Here is an 18,477-nt window from a genome sequence, read left to right on the forward strand (position 1 = left end):
TCAATCAATCAATCAATCAATCAATCAGTGGCTGGCTCAGGTGCAGCTCTTTAACTTACCTAAAAGGGAGGGCGGAGAGAAGACAAGGAAGGTGAATGAGCTGTTCCAATGTGAAATGCCGGAAACACAGAAACACAGACGACACACAACAAGAGGTGGCAATCTATTCATTAATTGCATTTAATCAATGAGCTCATTATCACTCATGCATTGTCCAACAGGTGTTGAAATAATGGGATTAAAAGGGGAGATCCCATCAGAAAGACAAAAACAATAGCAAACACAAATAGCACTTTTGGAATCTGATTTTAGTAAACACATAAGGGAAGGGTGCACCGGTCCTGGAAATACTGCAATACCAGGTCAATGCGTGGAGTGGACAGAGCAAGCTCTATTTCCATCTCCCTGTTCTAAAAATCCATTTAATATATGGTCCCCAGATAGGGGACGTATCAGATATTAAACTGATAAGAACAGATACTACACTTGATCTTAGCCAAAAGGCCGAGAAGCGATAACCCGAATGGGCCTGGCGTTGACCGAGCCTGCCTAATACTGCTGTTCACCCCTTGCAGCGATTCAGCCTACTCCTAGGCAATTCCATGGGGCCCTGCAGGCTCACACACATTTACAGCTACTAAGCGGGAGGTGAATAAAGGCCGGAGAGGAAGCTACACAGGATTTGCTTCTTTTGCTTGCACCACAATGCAGTGCTGAAAGAGGAGGAATCGACATAAAAACGCCTTCTTGGCAACGCCCAAATGCCCTCCTGCCGTGCAAATACTGGCAGCAGCAGCAGCAGCAGCAGCAGCAGCAGCAGCAGTAAGTGCATGCCCACAGCCACCCCTTGTTCCTTCACAACTTGTATTAGCTTTAATCCAGTCCAGTGCTGCCTGCTGAGCAGCACTGACCAACACTGCCTGGGCCCAGGCTTTTATCTCTGAGGCCCCATTATGATGTCAGAAAGCTGGCTCTGGAATCCTGAGGGCTCCACTATGACACGTGCAAAGTTCCGTCTGAACTTTATATAAGACGGTGAGGCTCAGTCAGTCACTCAGTGTTGCCTGAGAGGGCAACACTGCAACAGCCGGCCGCCAGGCTGTCTTTTTTTTGCACATTTATTTGCCTCCAGGAGGCCACAAGAGGGAGACAAGGGACTGCAAAATGGAAAATAGGCATCCACCAACTTTACAGACAACTTCTCCTTGCTCCTACAACCTCCATCCTTGCACAGTTTGTTATTCTTCTAGGTAACATAGTAACAAATCCAAATTGCTGCTCTCTTTGTAGGCAAGCAAGGCTTTGTTGCAACTGCAATTCTTACTTCTTCTTGAAATGTAGGGACAACAGTACATTCCATCACATCCATCTAGTGTACACAGGTAGGTCCATTGTGGCGGGCAGGCGAGCGGGCGGGCTGCTTTATTGGCTGTTTGCTGTTCCCCTACTCCACTCCACTATTTGACTGTGGTGCTGCATCAATCAATCAATCAATCAATCAATCAATCAATCAATCAATCAATCAATCAATCAATCAATCAATCAGTGGCTGGCTCAGGTGCAGCTCTTTAACTTACCTAAAAGGGAGGGCGGAGAGAAGACAAGGAAGGTGAATGAGCTGTTCCAATGTGAAATGCCGGAAACACAGAAACACAGACGACACACAACAAGAGGTGGCAATCTATTCATTAATTGCATTTAATCAATGAGCTCATTATCACTCATGCATTGTCCAACAGGTGTTGAAATAATGGGATTAAAAGGGGAGATCCCATCAGAAAGACAAAAACAATAGCAAACACAAATAGCACTTTTGGAATCTGATTTTAGTAAACACATAAGGGAAGGGTGCACCGGTCCTGGAAATACTGCAATACCAGGTCAATGCGTGGAGTGGACAGAGCAAGCTCTATTTCCATCTCCCTGTTCTAAAAATCCATTTAATATATGGTCCCCAGATAGGGGACGTATCAGATATTAAACTGATAAGAACAGATACTACACTTGATCTTAGCCAAAAGGCCGAGAAGCGATAACCCGAATGGGCCTGGCGTTGACCGAGCCTGCCTAATACTGCTGTTCACCCCTTGCAGCGATTCAGCCTACTCCTAGGCAATTCCATGGGGCCCTGCAGGCTCACACACATTTACAGCTACTAAGCGGGAGGTGAATAAAGGCCGGAGAGGAAGCTACACAGGATTTGCTTCTTTTGCTTGCACCACAATGCAGTGCTGAAAGAGGAGGAATCGACATAAAAACGCCTTCTTGGCAACGCCCAAATGCCCTCCTGCCGTGCAAATACTGGCAGCAGCAGCAGCAGCAGCAGCAGCAGTAAGTGCATGCCCACAGCCACCCCTTGTTCCTTCACAACTTGTATTAGCTTTAATCCAGTCCAGTGCTGCCTGCTGAGCAGCACTGACCAACACTGCCTGGGCCCAGGCTTTTATCTCTGAGGCCCCATTATGATGTCAGAAAGCTGGCTCTGGAATCCTGAGGGCTCCACTATGACACGTGCAAAGTTCCGTCTGAACTTTATATAAGACGGTGAGGCTCAGTCAGTCACTCAGTGTTGCCTGAGAGGGCAACACTGCAACAGCCGGCCGCCAGGCTGTCTTTTTTTTGCACATTTATTTGCCTCCAGGAGGCCACAAGAGGGAGACAAGGGACTGCAAAATGGAAAATAGGCATCCACCAACTTTACAGACAACTTCTCCTTGCTCCTACAACCTCCATCCTTGCACAGTTTGTTATTCTTCTAGGTAACATAGTAACAAATCCAAATTGCTGCTCTCTTTGTAGGCAAGCAAGGCTTTGTTGCAACTGCAATTCTTACTTCTTCTTGAAATGTAGGGACGACAGTACATTCCATCACATCCATCTAGTGTACACAGGTAGGTCCATTGTGGCGGGCAGGCGAGCGGGCGGGCTGCTTTATTGGCTGTTTGCTGTTCCCCTACTCCACTCCACTATTTGACTGTGGTGCTGCATCAATCAATCAATCAATCAATCAATCAATCAATCAATCAATCAATCAATCAATCAATCAATCAATCAGTGGCTGGCTCAGGTGCAGCTCTTTAACTTACCTAAAAGGGAGGGCGGAGAGAAGACAAGGAAGGTGAATGAGCTGTTCCAATGTGAAATGCCGGAAACACAGAAACACAGACGACACACAACAAGAGGTGGCAATCTATTCATTAATTGCATTTAATCAATGAGCTCATTATCACTCATGCATTGTCCAACAGGTGTTGAAATAATGGGATTAAAAGGGGAGATCCCATCAGAAAGACAAAAACAATAGCAAACACAAATAGCACTTTTGGAATCTGATTTTAGTAAACACATAAGGGAAGGGTGCACCGGTCCTGGAAATACTGCAATACCAGGTCAATGCGTGGAGTGGACAGAGCAAGCTCTATTTCCATCTCCCTGTTCTAAAAATCCATTTAATATATGGTCCCCAGATAGGGGACGTATCAGATATTAAACTGATAAGAACAGATACTACACTTGATCTTAGCCAAAAGGCCGAGAAGCGATAACCCGAATGGGCCTGGCGTTGACCGAGCCTGCCTAATACTGCTGTTCACCCCTTGCAGCGATTCAGCCTACTCCTAGGCAATTCCATGGGGCCCTGCAGGCTCACACACATTTACAGCTACTAAGCGGGAGGTGAATAAAGGCCGGAGAGGAAGCTACACAGGATTTGCTTCTTTTGCTTGCACCACAATGCAGTGCTGAAAGAGGAGGAATCGACATAAAAACGCCTTCTTGGCAACGCCCAAATGCCCTCCTGCCGTGCAAATACTGGCAGCAGCAGCAGCAGCAGCAGCAGCAGCAGTAAGTGCATGCCCACAGCCACCCCTTGTTCCTTCACAACTTGTATTAGCTTTAATCCAGTCCAGTGCTGCCTGCTGAGCAGCACTGACCAACACTGCCTGGGCCCAGGCTTTTATCTCTGAGGCCCCATTATGATGTCAGAAAGCTGGCTCTGGAATCCTGAGGGCTCCACTATGACACGTGCAAAGTTCCGTCTGAACTTTATATAAGACGGTGAGGCTCAGTCAGTCACTCAGTGTTGCCTGAGAGGGCAACACTGCAACAGCCGGCCGCCAGGCTGTCTTTTTTTTGCACATTTATTTGCCTCCAGGAGGCCACAAGAGGGAGACAAGGGACTGCAAAATGGAAAATAGGCATCCACCAACTTTACAGACAACTTCTCCTTGCTCCTACAACCTCCATCCTTGCACAGTTTGTTATTCTTCTAGGTAACATAGTAACAAATCCAAATTGCTGCTCTCTTTGTAGGCAAGCAAGGCTTTGTTGCAACTGCAATTCTTACTTCTTCTTGAAATGTAGGGACGACAGTACATTCCATCACATCCATCTAGTGTACACAGGTAGGTCCATTGTGGCGGGCAGGCGAGCGGGCGGGCTGCTTTATTGGCTGTTTGCTGTTCCCCTACTCCACTCCACTATTTGACTGTGGTGCTGCATCAATCAATCAATCAATCAATCAATCAATCAATCAATCAATCAATCAATCAGTGGCTGGCTCAGGTGCAGCTCTTTAACTTACCTAAAAGGGAGGGCGGAGAGAAGACAAGGAAGGTGAATGAGCTGTTCCAATGTGAAATGCCGGAAACACAGAAACACAGACGACACACAACAAGAGGTGGCAATCTATTCATTAATTGCATTTAATCAATGAGCTCATTATCACTCATGCATTGTCCAACAGGTGTTGAAATAATGGGATTAAAAGGGGAGATCCCATCAGAAAGACAAAAACAATAGCAAACACAAATAGCACTTTTGGAATCTGATTTTAGTAAACACATAAGGGAAGGGTGCACCGGTCCTGGAAATACTGCAATACCAGGTCAATGCGTGGAGTGGACAGAGCAAGCTCTATTTCCATCTCCCTGTTCTAAAAATCCATTTAATATATGGTCCCCAGATAGGGGACGTATCAGATATTAAACTGATAAGAACAGATACTACACTTGATCTTAGCCAAAAGGCCGAGAAGCGATAACCCGAATGGGCCTGGCGTTGACCGAGCCTGCCTAATACTGCTGTTCACCCCTTGCAGCGATTCAGCCTACTCCTAGGCAATTCCATGGGGCCCTGCAGGCTCACACACATTTACAGCTACTAAGCGGGAGGTGAATAAAGGCCGGAGAGGAAGCTACACAGGATTTGCTTATTTTGCTTGCACCACAATGCAGTGCTGAAAGAGGAGGAATCGACATAAAAACGCCTTCTTGGCAACGCCCAAATGCCCTCCTGCCGTGCAAATACTGGCAGCAGCAGCAGCAGCAGCAGCAGCAGCAGTAAGTGCATGCCCACAGCCACCCCTTGTTCCTTCACAACCTCGTATTAGCTTTAATCCAGTCCAGTGCTGCCTGCTGAGCAGCACTGACCAACACTGCCTGGGCCCAGGCTTTTATCTCTGAGGCCCCATTATGATGTCAGAAAGCTGGCTCTGGAATCCTGAGGGCTCCACTATGACACGTGCAAAGTTCCGTCTGAACTTTATATAAGACGGTGAGGCTCAGTCAGTCACTCAGTGTTGCCTGAGAGGGCAACACTGCAACAGCCGGCCGCCAGGCTGTCTTTTTTTTGCACATTTATTTGCCTCCAGGAGGCCACAAGAGGGAGACAAGGGACTGCAAAATGGAAAATAGGCATCCACCAACTTTACAGACAACTTCTCCTTGCTCCTACAACCTCCATCCTTGCACAGTTTGTTATTCTTCTAGGTAACATAGTAACAAATCCAAATTGCTGCTCTCTTTGTAGGCAAGCAAGGCTTTGTTGCAACTGCAATTCTTACTTCTTCTTGAAATGTAGGGACGACAGTACATTCCATCACATCCATCTAGTGTACACAGGTAGGTCCATTGTGGCGGGCAGGCGAGCGGGCGGGCTGCTTTATTGGCTGTTTGCTGTTCCCCTACTCCACTCCACTATTTGACTGTGGTGCTGCATCAATCAATCAATCAATCAATCAATCAATCAATCAATCAATCAATCAGTGGCTGGCTCAGGTGCAGCTCTTTAACTTACCTAAAAGGGAGGGCGGAGAGAAGACAAGGAAGGTGAATGAGCTGTTCCAATGTGAAATGCCGGAAACACAGAAACACAGACGACACACAACAAGAGGTGGCAATCTATTCATTAATTGCATTTAATCAATGAGCTCATTATCACTCATGCATTGTCCAACAGGTGTTGAAATAATGGGATTAAAAGGGGAGATCCCATCAGAAAGACAAAAACAATAGCAAACACAAATAGCACTTTTGGAATCTGATTTTAGTAAACACATAAGGGAAGGGTGCACCGGTCCTGGAAATACTGCAATACCAGGTCAATGCGTGGAGTGGACAGAGCAAGCTCTATTTCCATCTCCCTGTTCTAAAAATCCATTTAATATATGGTCCCCAGATAGGGGACGTATCAGATATTAAACTGATAAGAACAGATACTACACTTGATCTTAGCCAAAAGGCCGAGAAGCGATAACCCGAATGGGCCTGGCGTTGACCGAGCCTGCCTAATACTGCTGTTCACCCCTTGCAGCGATTCAGCCTACTCCTAGGCAATTCCATGGGGCCCTGCAGGCTCACACACATTTACAGCTACTAAGCGGGAGGTGAATAAAGGCCGGAGAGGAAGCTACACAGGATTTGCTTCTTTTGCTTGCACCACAATGCAGTGCTGAAAGAGGAGGAATCGACATAAAAACGCCTTCTTGGCAACGCCCAAATGCCCTCCTGCCGTGCAAATACTGGCAGCAGCAGCAGCAGCAGCAGCAGCAGCAGTAAGTGCATGCCCACAGCCACCCCTTGTTCCTTCACAACTTGTATTAGCTTTAATCCAGTCCAGTGCTGCCTGCTGAGCAGCACTGACCAACACTGCCTGGGCCCAGGCTTTTATCTCTGAGGCCCCATTATGATGTCAGAAAGCTGGCTCTGGAATCCTGAGGGCTCCACTATGACACGTGCAAAGTTCCGTCTGAACTTTATATAAGACGGTGAGGCTCAGTCAGTCACTCAGTGTTGCCTGAGAGGGCAACACTGCAACAGCCAGCCGCCAGGCTGTCTTTTTTTTGCACATTTATTTGCCTCCAGGAGGCCACAAGAGGGAGACAAGGGACTGCAAAATGGAAAATAGGCATCCACCAACTTTACAGACAACTTCTCCTTGCTCCTACAACCTCCATCCTTGCACAGTTTGTTATTCTTCTAGGTAACATAGTAACAAATCCAAATTGCTGCTCTCTTTGTAGGCAAGCAAGGCTTTGTTGCAACTGCAATTCTTACTTCTTCTTGAAATGTAGGGACGACAGTACATTCCATCACATCCATCTAGTGTACACAGGTAGGTCCATTGTGGCGGGCAGGCGAGCGGGCGGGCTGCTTTATTGGCTGTTTGCTGTTCCCCTACTCCACTCCACTATTTGACTGTGGTGCTGCATCAATCAATCAATCAATCAATCAATCAATCAATCAGTGGCTGGCTCAGGTGCAGCTCTTTAACTTACCTAAAAGGGAGGGCGGAGAGAAGACAAGGAAGGTGAATGAGCTGTTCCAATGTGAAATGCCGGAAACACAGAAACACAGACGACACACAACAAGAGGTGGCAATCTATTCATTAATTGCATTTAATCAATGAGCTCATTATCACTCATGCATTGTCCAACAGGTGTTGAAATAATGGGATTAAAAGGGGAGATCCCATCAGAAAGACAAAAACAATAGCAAACACAAATAGCACTTTTGGAATCTGATTTTAGTAAACACATAAGGGAAGGGTGCACCGGTCCTGGAAATACTGCAATACCAGGTCAATGCGTGGAGTGGACAGAGCAAGCTCTATTTCCATCTCCCTGTTCTAAAAATCCATTTAATATATGGTCCCCAGATAGGGGACGTATCAGATATTAAACTGATAAGAACAGATACTACACTTGATCTTAGCCAAAAGGCCGAGAAGCGATAACCCGAATGGGCCTGGCGTTGACCGAGCCTGCCTAATACTGCTGTTCACCCCTTGCAGCGATTCAGCCTACTCCTAGGCAATTCCATGGGGCCCTGCAGGCTCACACACATTTACAGCTACTAAGCGGGAGGTGAATAAAGGCCGGAGAGGAAGCTACACAGGATTTGCTTCTTTTGCTTGCACCACAATGCAGTGCTGAAAGAGGAGGAATCGACATAAAAACGCCTTCTTGGCAACGCCCAAATGCCCTCCTGCCGTGCAAATACTGGCAGCAGCAGCAGCAGCAGCAGCAGCAGCAGTAAGTGCATGCCCACAGCCACCCCTTGTTCCTTCACAACTTGTATTAGCTTTAATCCAGTCCAGTGCTGCCTGCTGAGCAGCACTGACCAACACTGCCTGGGCCCAGGCTTTTATCTCTGAGGCCCCATTATGATGTCAGAAAGCTGGCTCTGGAATCCTGAGGGCTCCACTATGACACGTGCAAAGTTCCGTCTGAACTTTATATAAGACGGTGAGGCTCAGTCAGTCACTCAGTGTTGCCTGAGAGGGCAACACTGCAACAGCCGGCCGCCAGGCTGTCTTTTTTTTGCACATTTATTTGCCTCCAGGAGGCCACAAGAGGGAGACAAGGGACTGCAAAATGGAAAATAGGCATCCACCAACTTTACAGACAACTTCTCCTTGCTCCTACAACCTCCATCCTTGCACAGTTTGTTATTCTTCTAGGTAACATAGTAACAAATCCAAATTGCTGCTCTCTTTGTAGGCAAGCAAGGCTTTGTTGCAACTGCAATTCTTACTTCTTCTTGAAATGTAGGGACGACAGTACATTCCATCACATCCATCTAGTGTACACAGGTAGGTCCATTGTGGCGGGCAGGCGAGCGGGCGGGCTGCTTTATTGGCTGTTTGCTGTTCCCCTACTCCACTCCACTATTTGACTGTGGTGCTGCATCAATCAATCAATCAATCAATCAATCAATCAATCAATCAATCAATCAGTGGCTGGCTCAGGTGCAGCTCTTTAACTTACCTAAAAGGGAGGGCGGAGAGAAGACAAGGAAGGTGAATGAGCTGTTCCAATGTGAAATGCCGGAAACACAGAAACACAGACGACACACAACAAGAGGTGGCAATCTATTCATTAATTGCATTTAATCAATGAGCTCATTATCACTCATGCATTGTCCAACAGGTGTTGAAATAATGGGATTAAAAGGGGAGATCCCATCAGAAAGACAAAAACAATAGCAAACACAAATAGCACTTTTGGAATCTGCTTTTAGTCAACACATAAGGAAAGGGTGCACCGGTCCTGGAAATACTGCAATACCAGGTCAATGCGTGGAGTGGACAGAGCAAGCTCTATTTCCATCTCCCTGTTCTAAAAATCCATTTAATATATGGTCCCCAGATAGGGGACGTATCAGATATTAACCGGTTAAGGACTAGGCTGTTTTACAGCTAAATGACCAGAGCAAATTTCACAATTTTGCTATGCGCTTCTTTACATGACTATAACTCAGCAGGTGAATAAAGTTCATCTTTGAATTTTACACTCTTTTTAAAGGACAGATAGGGCTTTGTTTTAGTGGCATTTGTCAGTATATATCATTTTTTTTTTTTTCACTAAAGTGGGCAAAATTGGAAAAAAATGCAAGAATTTAACAATTGCGTCGGTTTATGCTAGCATTTTTCACACACGGTATGAACCACGGCCAAAATTAATCTCCTTTCACATTCTTCCACTTCTCCCGTGCATGGGGATACCAAATATGTGAGCCTTATTCACTGTGCGGGCATGTGCCAGGGCTTGGCATAAAAGGAGGCTTTTTGGCCTTTTCGGTCCAGGAATTTTGCATTTGATTTTATAGCCGCATACTGTTTTCTGGGGGGCCTAATGCTGCTGAAACATTAGAAACACCCCATAAATGACTTCATTCACACAAGTAGACCCCACAAGGTTTCCTTCAAGGGGTTTATCATATTTTTAGCAAGTCCAGTTATCTTCTGAAAGTTTCTTGAATAAGATGGAACAAAATAAAATCAGCACTTTTTTAGCAAATGCGTCAGTTTAGGCTAGTATTTTTCACACACGGTATAGACCACGGACAAAATTCATCTCCTTTCACGTTCTTCCACTTCTCCCGTGCATGGGGATACCAAATATGTGTGCCTTATTCACTGTGCGGGCATGTGCCAGGGCTTGGCATAAAAGGAGGCTTTTTGGCCTTTTCGGTCCAGGAATTTTGCATTTGATTTTAGAGCCGCATACTGTTTTCTGGTGGGCGTAATGCTGCTGAAACATTAGAATCACCCCATAAATGACTTCATTCGCACAAGTAGACCCCACAAGGTTTCCTTCAAGGGGTTTATCATATTTTTAGCAAGTCCAGTTTTCTTCTGAAAGTTTCTTGAATAAGATGGAACAAAATAAAATCAGCACTTTTTTAGCAAATGCGTCAGTTTAGGCTAGTATTTTTCACACACGGTATAGACCACGGCCAAAATTCATCTCCTTTCACGTTCTTCCACTTCTCCCGTGCATGGGGATACCAAATATGTGTGCCTTATTCGCTGTGCGGGCATGTGCCAGGGCTTGGCATAAAAGGAGGCTTTTTGGCATTTTCGGTCCAGGAATTTTGCATTTGATTTTAGAGCCGCATACTGTTTTCTGGGGGGCCTAATGCTGCTGAAACATTAGAAACACCCCATAAATGACTTCATTCACACAAGTAGACCCCACAAGGTTTCCTTCAAGGGGTTTATCATATTTTTAGCAAGTCCAGTTATCTTCTGAAAGTTTCTTGAATAAGATGGAACAAAATAAAATCAGCACTTTTTTAGCAAATGCGTCAGTTTAGGCTAGTATTTTTCACACACGGTATAGACCACGGACAAAATTCATCTCCTTTCACGTTCTTCCACTTCTCCCGTGCATGGGGATACCAAATATGTGTGCCTTATTCACTGTGCGGGCATGTGCCAGGGCTTGGCATAAAAGGAGGCTTTTTGGCCTTTTCGGTCCAGGAATTTTGCATTTGATTTTAGAGCCGCATACTGTTTTCTGGGGGGCCTAATGCTGCTGAAACATTAGAATCACCCCATAAATGACTTCATTCGCACAAGTAGACCCCACAAGGTTTCCTTCAAGGGGTTTATCATATTTTTAGCAAGTCCAGTTTTCTTCTGAAAGTTTCTTGAATAAGATGGAACAAAATAAAATCAGCACTTTTTTAGCAAATGCGTCAGTTTAGGCTAGTATTTTTCACACACGGTATAGACCACGGCCAAAATTCATCTCCTTTCACGTTCTTCCACTTCTCCCGTGCATGGGGATACCAAATATGTGTGCCTTATTCGCTGTGCGGGCATGTGCCAGGGCTTGGCATAAAAGGAGGCTTTTTGGTCCAGGAATTTTGCATTTGATTTTATAGCAGCATACTGTTTTCTGGGGGGTGTAATGCTGCTGAAACATTAGAATCACCCCATAAATGACTTAATTCACACAAGTAGACCCCACAAGGTTTCCTTCAAGGGGTTTATCATATTTTTAGACAGTCCAGTTTTCTTCTGAAAGTTTCTTGAATAAGATGGAACAAAATAAAATTACCTTTTTTTTTTAACAATTGCGCCAGTTTATGCTAGCTTTTTCACACACAAAATGGACCACGGACAAAATTCATCGCATTTCACATTCTTCCACTTCTCCCGTGCATGGGGATACCAAATATGTGTGCTTTATTCACGGGCATGTGCCAGGGCTTGGCATAAAAGGAGGCTTTTTGGCCTTTTCGGTCCAGGAATTCTGCACTTGATTTTATAGCAGCATACTGTTTTCTGGGGGGCCTAATGCTGCTGAAACATTAGAAACACCCCATAAATGACTTCATTCACACAAGTAGACCCCACAAGGTTTCCTTCAAGGGGTTTATCATATTTTTAGACAGTCCCGTTTTCTTCTGAAAGTTTCTTGAATAAGATGGATCAAAATAAAATTAGCAATTTTTTAGCAAATGCGTCAGTTTATACCAGCATTTTTCACACACGGTATAGACCACGGTCAAAATTAATCTCCGTTCACATTCTGCCACTTCTCCCGTGCATGGGGATACCAAATATGTGGCCTTATTTATCACATAGAGATGTAGGAGGGCGGACGATAGAAGAAGATTATTTCACAAATCGCTTTTTTTCAAAGCTGGTTTTACAAAACTCAACAGAGTTTCTATAACACTTCCAAAATATCTGCTCTTGAAGCAGAGATCCCAAAATATTCATCTAGCGGTATAATGGGAATTTATTTTTTGGGGTTTTCTAAAATAAGAAATTTCAGGTTAATGCAAATGGAGCTCTCCAGCAGATGAACTTTAGAAAACATCAAACATGACATCCACCCCCCACCCATTCCCTCCCTCACCCTTGGAGTAAAATCAGGGGAAAAATAAAAACGTAATGTAGGGCAAATATATTTTCAACAAATTAACTAAAATCTAATAATTCAGAACAGTGTGGTATTTTTTAAAACATGGCTCAATGCACAGGCCTGGTTGCGAGGGACATGAGGGACAGAAATATCGGGAATCTTTGCGGTGCCCGTCTTTTCTGCAGACGCGGCACTTTTTCTGGGGGTTGCTTCTGGTTGCTGTTGGGGGAATCCGACTGACGAAGTGTCTTTCAGTCAGTCGCGTGACATCCTCAGACTGGGGGCATTCTCGGGTGTCCTGAACATCAAAAATGAGGCCTTCAATAATTTTCTCCTGGAAATCCAGGTATGTGTCTCTGCCTCTGTTTTTTTTATAGAGCACAAATGAGTTGTGGATGGCCACCTGTAACAAATAAATGGCCACCTTTTTGTACCAGGTTTTAGTTTTGCGTTTCACTAAATAGGGCTGTAAAACCTGGTCGCTTAAATCCACCCCCCCCATGTACTTGTTATATTCGGACACGCTCACTGGTTTGTGCTTGTCCGATGTTGCCCCTCTTTCCCTCACTGCCACTGTTCCTGCGGTATGAATCGTGCTTAGCACATACACATCTTTGCGATCCCTGAACTTGACCGCCAGCAATTCCTCAGATGCATAAGCACAGGAGTCCCCCTTTACCATGCGCTTCCCCACTAATTGCTGTGGAAAACCAATTCTGTTTTTGCGCATGGTACCACATGCCCCAGTCCTTGCAGCATGCAAATGCCTAAACAGGGGCACACTGGAATAAAAATTATCACAGTACAGGTGGTACCCCTTGTGAAGCAGAGGCTGCATTATCTCCCACACGATCTTACTGCTGGTGGAAAGATCAGGGGGGCATCCAGGAACATTTATTGTGCGGTCCCGCCCTTCATAAATCCTGAAGGCGGTGGTATATCCTGACCCGCTTTCACACAATTTGTAGAGCTTAACGCCATATCTTGCCCTTTTTGAAGGTAGATATTGGCGAAAGCTAAGTCTGCCATGAAAGTTGAGGAGGGATTCGTCCACACTTACATTCTGCTCAGGGGTGTAGAGTTGCAGAAATAAATTATTCAGGGAATTTATTAGCGGTCTTATTTTGAACAACCGATCCCGGTTTGCATCGGTACTTGGGGGGGCCTGTGCGTTGTCATTGAAGTGGAGGAACCTCATTATTGTCTCATAACGAGACCTGGGCATTACTGCAGAATATACTGGGGTGGCTTGGGCGGGTCTTGTTGACCAGTAAGACCTAATGGAGGGCTTTTTGACAATACCCATATTTAGGGTGAGCCCCAAAAAATTTTTTAATTCCTGCAAATTGGTGGGCGTCCAATCTCTGGCATGGGTGGATGAAGGTTTCTGCCTTATATATTGCGTGGCATATAAATTTGTTTCGTGGACAATCTGATTTAGGATGTCGTCCGTTATAAATAAATGGAAGTAATCCATTTGGACAAAATTTGTATTGTCCACGGTTATGCCAGGAGTGGCCGTAAATCCGTGGATTCTAGGCCCAAAAGATGGGGCAGGTGCCCATACAAGAGCCTGGACTGGAGGGACCAGGCTGTCCCGTGCTACAGCGCTACTTGGCCCTGCACTTTCATGTTCTGCAGTTTCGACTGCATCAGGGACAACGTCCCCTGAAGATGAACCTGAAGTGACGCTGTCATCGTCACTACCTAAAACAGGTTCCATCTCGGACGCCATCTCTGATGCGGTCTCCGACTCAGACCACAGCATGGCGTATGCCTCCTCGGCGCTAAACAACTTCCTCGCCATAACGTAACTAACACTAACACTAACTAAACAAATTTTTTTTTTTTTTTTTTTTTTTATAAAACACACAAACTAACTGCTATATATATCTACACTACCGCTAACAAAAAAATAAACCGCTATTGCTATATATATTATATATATGTGGATATATATATAATTATATACTCCCTACCTGCCTATTCTAATAGAATAAAAGAAAGAAAGGTAGATAGATAGAAAAAAAGATAGATGGATAGATAGATTGTATAGATAGATAGAAATCTATCTATACAGAGAATGTTTTAGTGTAACTGTATTTTTTTTCACTGTATTCTTCTGGCAGCAATTCTCCCGAGTCTCTTCTTCTCCTCAAACTGAAACAATGTTTGAGGAGAAGAAAAGAGGCAGGAGATTTACTGCCAGAAAAGTCAAAATAAAACAAATGTGGTCGCTGTGATAGGTTTTCACAGCGACCACATGATCAGGGACCATCAGATTGGTCCCTGATACTCTGCCCAGTGCCCAGAGCTGTTGGTAACAGCGAGGGCACAGGGCTGTGTGCACGCGATCGCGTGCACACTGTTTTCTATGCAGAAATGCATGTGATCGCTGTGATTGGTTGTCACAGCGATCACATGTTCAGGGGCCAAAAGATTGACCCCTGACATTCTGCCCAGTGCCCATGGCTGTTAGCAACAGCCAGGGCATAGAGCTGTGTGCACGCGATCGCGCGTGCACAGTCTCTGAAGTGCGGCCGTATATATACTATACGCCGGACTTTAGAGACCCTGGCCGCTGGCCGTATATTTACGGCCAGCGGTCGGGAACCTGTTAAACTGATAAGAACAGATACTACACTTGATCTTAGCCAAAAGGCCGAGAAGCGATAACCCGAATGGGCCTGGCGTTGACCGAGCCTGCCTAATACTGCTGTTCACCCCTTGCAGCGATTCAGCCTACTCCTAGGCAATTCCATGGGGCCCTGCAGGCTCACACACATTTACAGCTACTAAGCGGGAGGTGAATAAAGGCCGGAGAGGAAGCTACACAGGATTTGCTTCTTTTGCTTGCACCACAATGCAGTGCTGAAAGAGGAGGAATCGACATAAAAACGCCTTCTTGGCAACGCCCAAATGCCCTCCTGCCGTGCAAATACTGGCAGCAGCAGCAGCAGCAGCAGCAGCAGCAGCAGTAAGTGCATGCCCACAGCCACCCCTTGTTCCTTCACAACTTGTATTAGCTTTAATCCAGTCCAGTGCTGCCTGCTGAGCAGCACTGACCAACACTGCCTGGGCCCAGGCTTTTATCTCTGAGGCCCCATTATGATGTCAGAAAGCTGGCTCTGGAATCCTGAGGGCTCCACTATGACACGTGCAAAGTTCCGTCTGAACTTTATATAAGACGGTGAGGCTCAGTCAGTCACTCAGTGTTGCCTGAGAGGGCAACACTGCAACAGCCGGCCGCCAGGCTGTCTTTTTTTTGCACATTTATTTGCCTCCAGGAGGCCACAAGAGGGAGACAAGGGACTGCAAAATGGAAAATAGGCATCCACCAACTTTACAGACAACTTCTCCTTGCTCCTACAACCTCCATCCTTGCACAGTTTGTTATTCTTCTAGGTAACATAGTAACAAATCCAAATTGCTGCTCTCTTTGTAGGCAAGCAAGGCTTTGTTGCAACTGCAATTCTTACTTCTTCTTGAAATGTAGGGACGACAGTACATTCCATCACATCCATCTAGTGTACACAGGTAGGTCCATTGTGGCGGGCAGGCGAGCGGGCGGGCTGCTTTATTGGCTGTTTGCTGTTCCCCTACTCCACTCCACTATTTGACTGTGGTGCTGCATCAATCAATCAATCAATCAATCAATCAATCAATCAATCAATCAATCAATCAGTGGCTGGCTCAGGTGCAGCTCTTTAACTTACCTAAAAGGGAGGGCGGAGAGAAGACAAGGAAGGTGAATGAGGTGTTCCAATGTGAAATGCCGGAAACACAGAAACACAGACGACACACAACAAGAGGTGGCAATCTATTCATTAATTGCATTTAATCAATGAGCTCATTATCACTCATGCATTGTCCAACAGGTGTTGAAATAATGGGATTAAAAGGGGAGATCCCATCAGAAAGACAAAAACAATAGCAAACACAAATAGCACTTTTGGAATCTGATTTTAGTAAACACATAAGGGAAGGGTGCACCGGTCCTGGAAATACTGCAATACCAGGTCAATGCGTGGAGTGGACAGAGCAAGCTCTATTTCCATCTCCCTGTTCTAAAAATCCATTTAATATATGGTCCCCAGATAGGGGACGTATCAGATATTAAACTGATAAGAACAGATACTACACTTGATCTTAGCCAAAAGGCCGAGAAGCGATAACCCGAATGGGCCTGGCGTTGACCGAGCCTGCCTAATACTGCTGTTCACCCCTTGCAGCGATTCAGCCTACTCCTAGGCAATTCCATGGGGCCCTGCAGGCTCACACACATTTACAGCTACTAAGCGGGAGGTGAATAAAGGCCGGAGAGGAAGCTACACAGGATTTGCTTCTTTTGCTTGCACCACAATGCAGTGCTGAAAGAGGAGGAATCGACATAAAAACGCCTTCTTGGCAACGCCCAAATGCCCTCCTGCCGTGCAAATACTGGCAGCAGCAGCAGCAGCAGCAGCAGCAGCAGCAGTAAGTGCATGCCCACAGCCACCCCTTGTTCCTTCACAACTTGTATTAGCTTTAATCCAGTCCAGTGCTGCCTGCTGAGCAGCACTGACCAACACTGCCTGGGCCCAGGCCAGGGGCGTAACTAGGAAAGACTGGGCCCCATAGCAAACTTTTGACTGGGCCCCCCCCCCCTCTGCTGGGTATCACACAACCCCCCCCCCCCTTGTAGATAGTGCCTCCCTATAGATTCCACCACACAGCGCCCCCCTATAGATAGCACCATACACAGCCCCCTGTAGATAACGCCATACAGCCCCCTCTGTAGATAACGCCATACAGACCCCCTCTGTAGATAACGCCATACAGCCCCCTCTGTAGATAACGCCATACAGCCCCCCCCCAAAAAAAAAAGCGGCCTATAGTTTGTCCTACAAAAGACATGCATCCCCTATCCACAGGATAGGGGATACATGTGTGATCGCTGGCAGCGATAAGGAGACCGAAAGTTCCCCGAAGTTCTCCATGACTAACCTCGGACTTCTGGCGTCTGCGCAGTTCAATAAAAATGAAAGGAGCGCTGGTCACGCATGCGCACAAGCACGACCGGTGCGCAAGTCATTTCCATGGAGCTGCAGACAGACTACGGAAGTCCGAGGTTTGCCATGGAGAACTTAGGGGGGACTTTCGGTCCCCCGTTCTCCTCATCGCTGGGCGTCCCAGCGATCCCACATGTATCCCTATCCTGTGGATAGGGGATGCATGTCTTTTGTAGGAACAACCCCTTCAGTGGCGTCTCGCTGTAGCAGCCATAGCGGCTGCTAGCGGAGCCTGCGGCCATGGGAGGGGCCGTGCCGACGGGTGGCACGGGCCCCCTCATGCTGCAGGCCCCGTAGAAGTCGCTACGGCTGCTATAGCGGTAGTTACGCCACTGCGCATAGGTTTGTACGGCGTAAAACTACAGCTCCCAGCATGGCCGAAACAATGATAAGGATATGCTGGGAGATGCGGTTTCACAAAAAAAAAATCATACCACCATCATCTCGCTGCAGATCATACAGTGACTACAATACTGATTAGAGGCAGAATAAACATTTACATTAAGTGACTCACCGGTGACGTCTCAGATTCTAGTTCTTTTCTTCTCACTCCGGTTCAGACATCTATGATGGATTTCTCCCGGCCATGACCCATTTCTGCAGTTTTCCGTTTAGATGTCTTCAGCTTCTCACTTTTAAAACATTTCTGCACCTGTAAACAAAGTTAAAATTCTCAACACATCTAAATATAACTGTCTCACACACACAACATGCCCCCTGTAGATAGTGACCTACATAGAAGCCCCTGTAGATAGTGCCCACATATGGACTCCAGAGCTGCAAGGCAATAGTGCTAACCACTGAGCCACCGTGCTGCCCTACATATAGCTTCCCCTATAGTTAGTGCTCCACGTATAGCCCACCTCTGTAGATATTGTCCCACATATAGCCCACCCCTGTAGACTGCGCACTACATATAGCCACCCTGTTGCTAGTGCCCCACAGGTAACCCACCCCTGTATATAGTGTCCCACACATAGCCCACC

General features: G+C 46.1%; 9 non-coding genes across 9 annotated transcripts; all 9 read right to left on the reverse strand.

Annotated features, from left to right (window-relative positions):
• Window positions 1-325: 325 nt before the first annotated feature.
• Window positions 326-516, reverse strand: LOC142692031 (U2 spliceosomal RNA). The gene has a single exon (XR_012860527.1). It is a non-coding gene; the product is annotated as a U2 spliceosomal RNA (small nuclear RNA).
• A 1,327-nt stretch (window positions 517-1,843) lies between these two features.
• LOC142692032 (U2 spliceosomal RNA) lies at window positions 1,844-2,034 on the reverse strand. The gene has a single exon (XR_012860528.1). It is a non-coding gene; the product is annotated as a U2 spliceosomal RNA (small nuclear RNA).
• Window positions 2,035-3,352: 1,318 nt separating this feature from the next.
• On the reverse strand, window positions 3,353-3,543 carry LOC142692033 (U2 spliceosomal RNA). Its single transcript, XR_012860529.1, has one exon. It is a non-coding gene; the product is annotated as a U2 spliceosomal RNA (small nuclear RNA).
• A 1,305-nt stretch (window positions 3,544-4,848) lies between these two features.
• On the reverse strand, window positions 4,849-5,039 carry LOC142692034 (U2 spliceosomal RNA). The gene has a single exon (XR_012860530.1). It is a non-coding gene; the product is annotated as a U2 spliceosomal RNA (small nuclear RNA).
• Window positions 5,040-6,341: 1,302 nt separating this feature from the next.
• LOC142692037 (U2 spliceosomal RNA) lies at window positions 6,342-6,532 on the reverse strand. The gene has a single exon (XR_012860532.1). It is a non-coding gene; the product is annotated as a U2 spliceosomal RNA (small nuclear RNA).
• A 1,289-nt stretch (window positions 6,533-7,821) lies between these two features.
• Window positions 7,822-8,012, reverse strand: LOC142692038 (U2 spliceosomal RNA). Its single transcript, XR_012860533.1, has one exon. It is a non-coding gene; the product is annotated as a U2 spliceosomal RNA (small nuclear RNA).
• A 1,301-nt stretch (window positions 8,013-9,313) lies between these two features.
• LOC142692175 (U2 spliceosomal RNA) lies at window positions 9,314-9,496 on the reverse strand. Its single transcript, XR_012860649.1, has one exon. It is a non-coding gene; the product is annotated as a U2 spliceosomal RNA (small nuclear RNA).
• Window positions 9,497-14,927: 5,431 nt separating this feature from the next.
• On the reverse strand, window positions 14,928-15,114 carry LOC142692181 (U2 spliceosomal RNA). Its single transcript, XR_012860651.1, has one exon. It is a non-coding gene; the product is annotated as a U2 spliceosomal RNA (small nuclear RNA).
• A 1,308-nt stretch (window positions 15,115-16,422) lies between these two features.
• Window positions 16,423-16,613, reverse strand: LOC142692039 (U2 spliceosomal RNA). Its single transcript, XR_012860534.1, has one exon. It is a non-coding gene; the product is annotated as a U2 spliceosomal RNA (small nuclear RNA).
• Between the last annotated feature and the right edge of the window lie 1,864 nt (window positions 16,614-18,477).

Source organism: Rhinoderma darwinii, assembly GCF_050947455.1.
Source record: "Rhinoderma darwinii isolate aRhiDar2 chromosome 5 unlocalized genomic scaffold, aRhiDar2.hap1 SUPER_5_unloc_39, whole genome shotgun sequence".
In the NCBI taxonomy this organism is placed as follows: domain Eukaryota; kingdom Metazoa; phylum Chordata; class Amphibia; order Anura; family Rhinodermatidae; genus Rhinoderma; species Rhinoderma darwinii.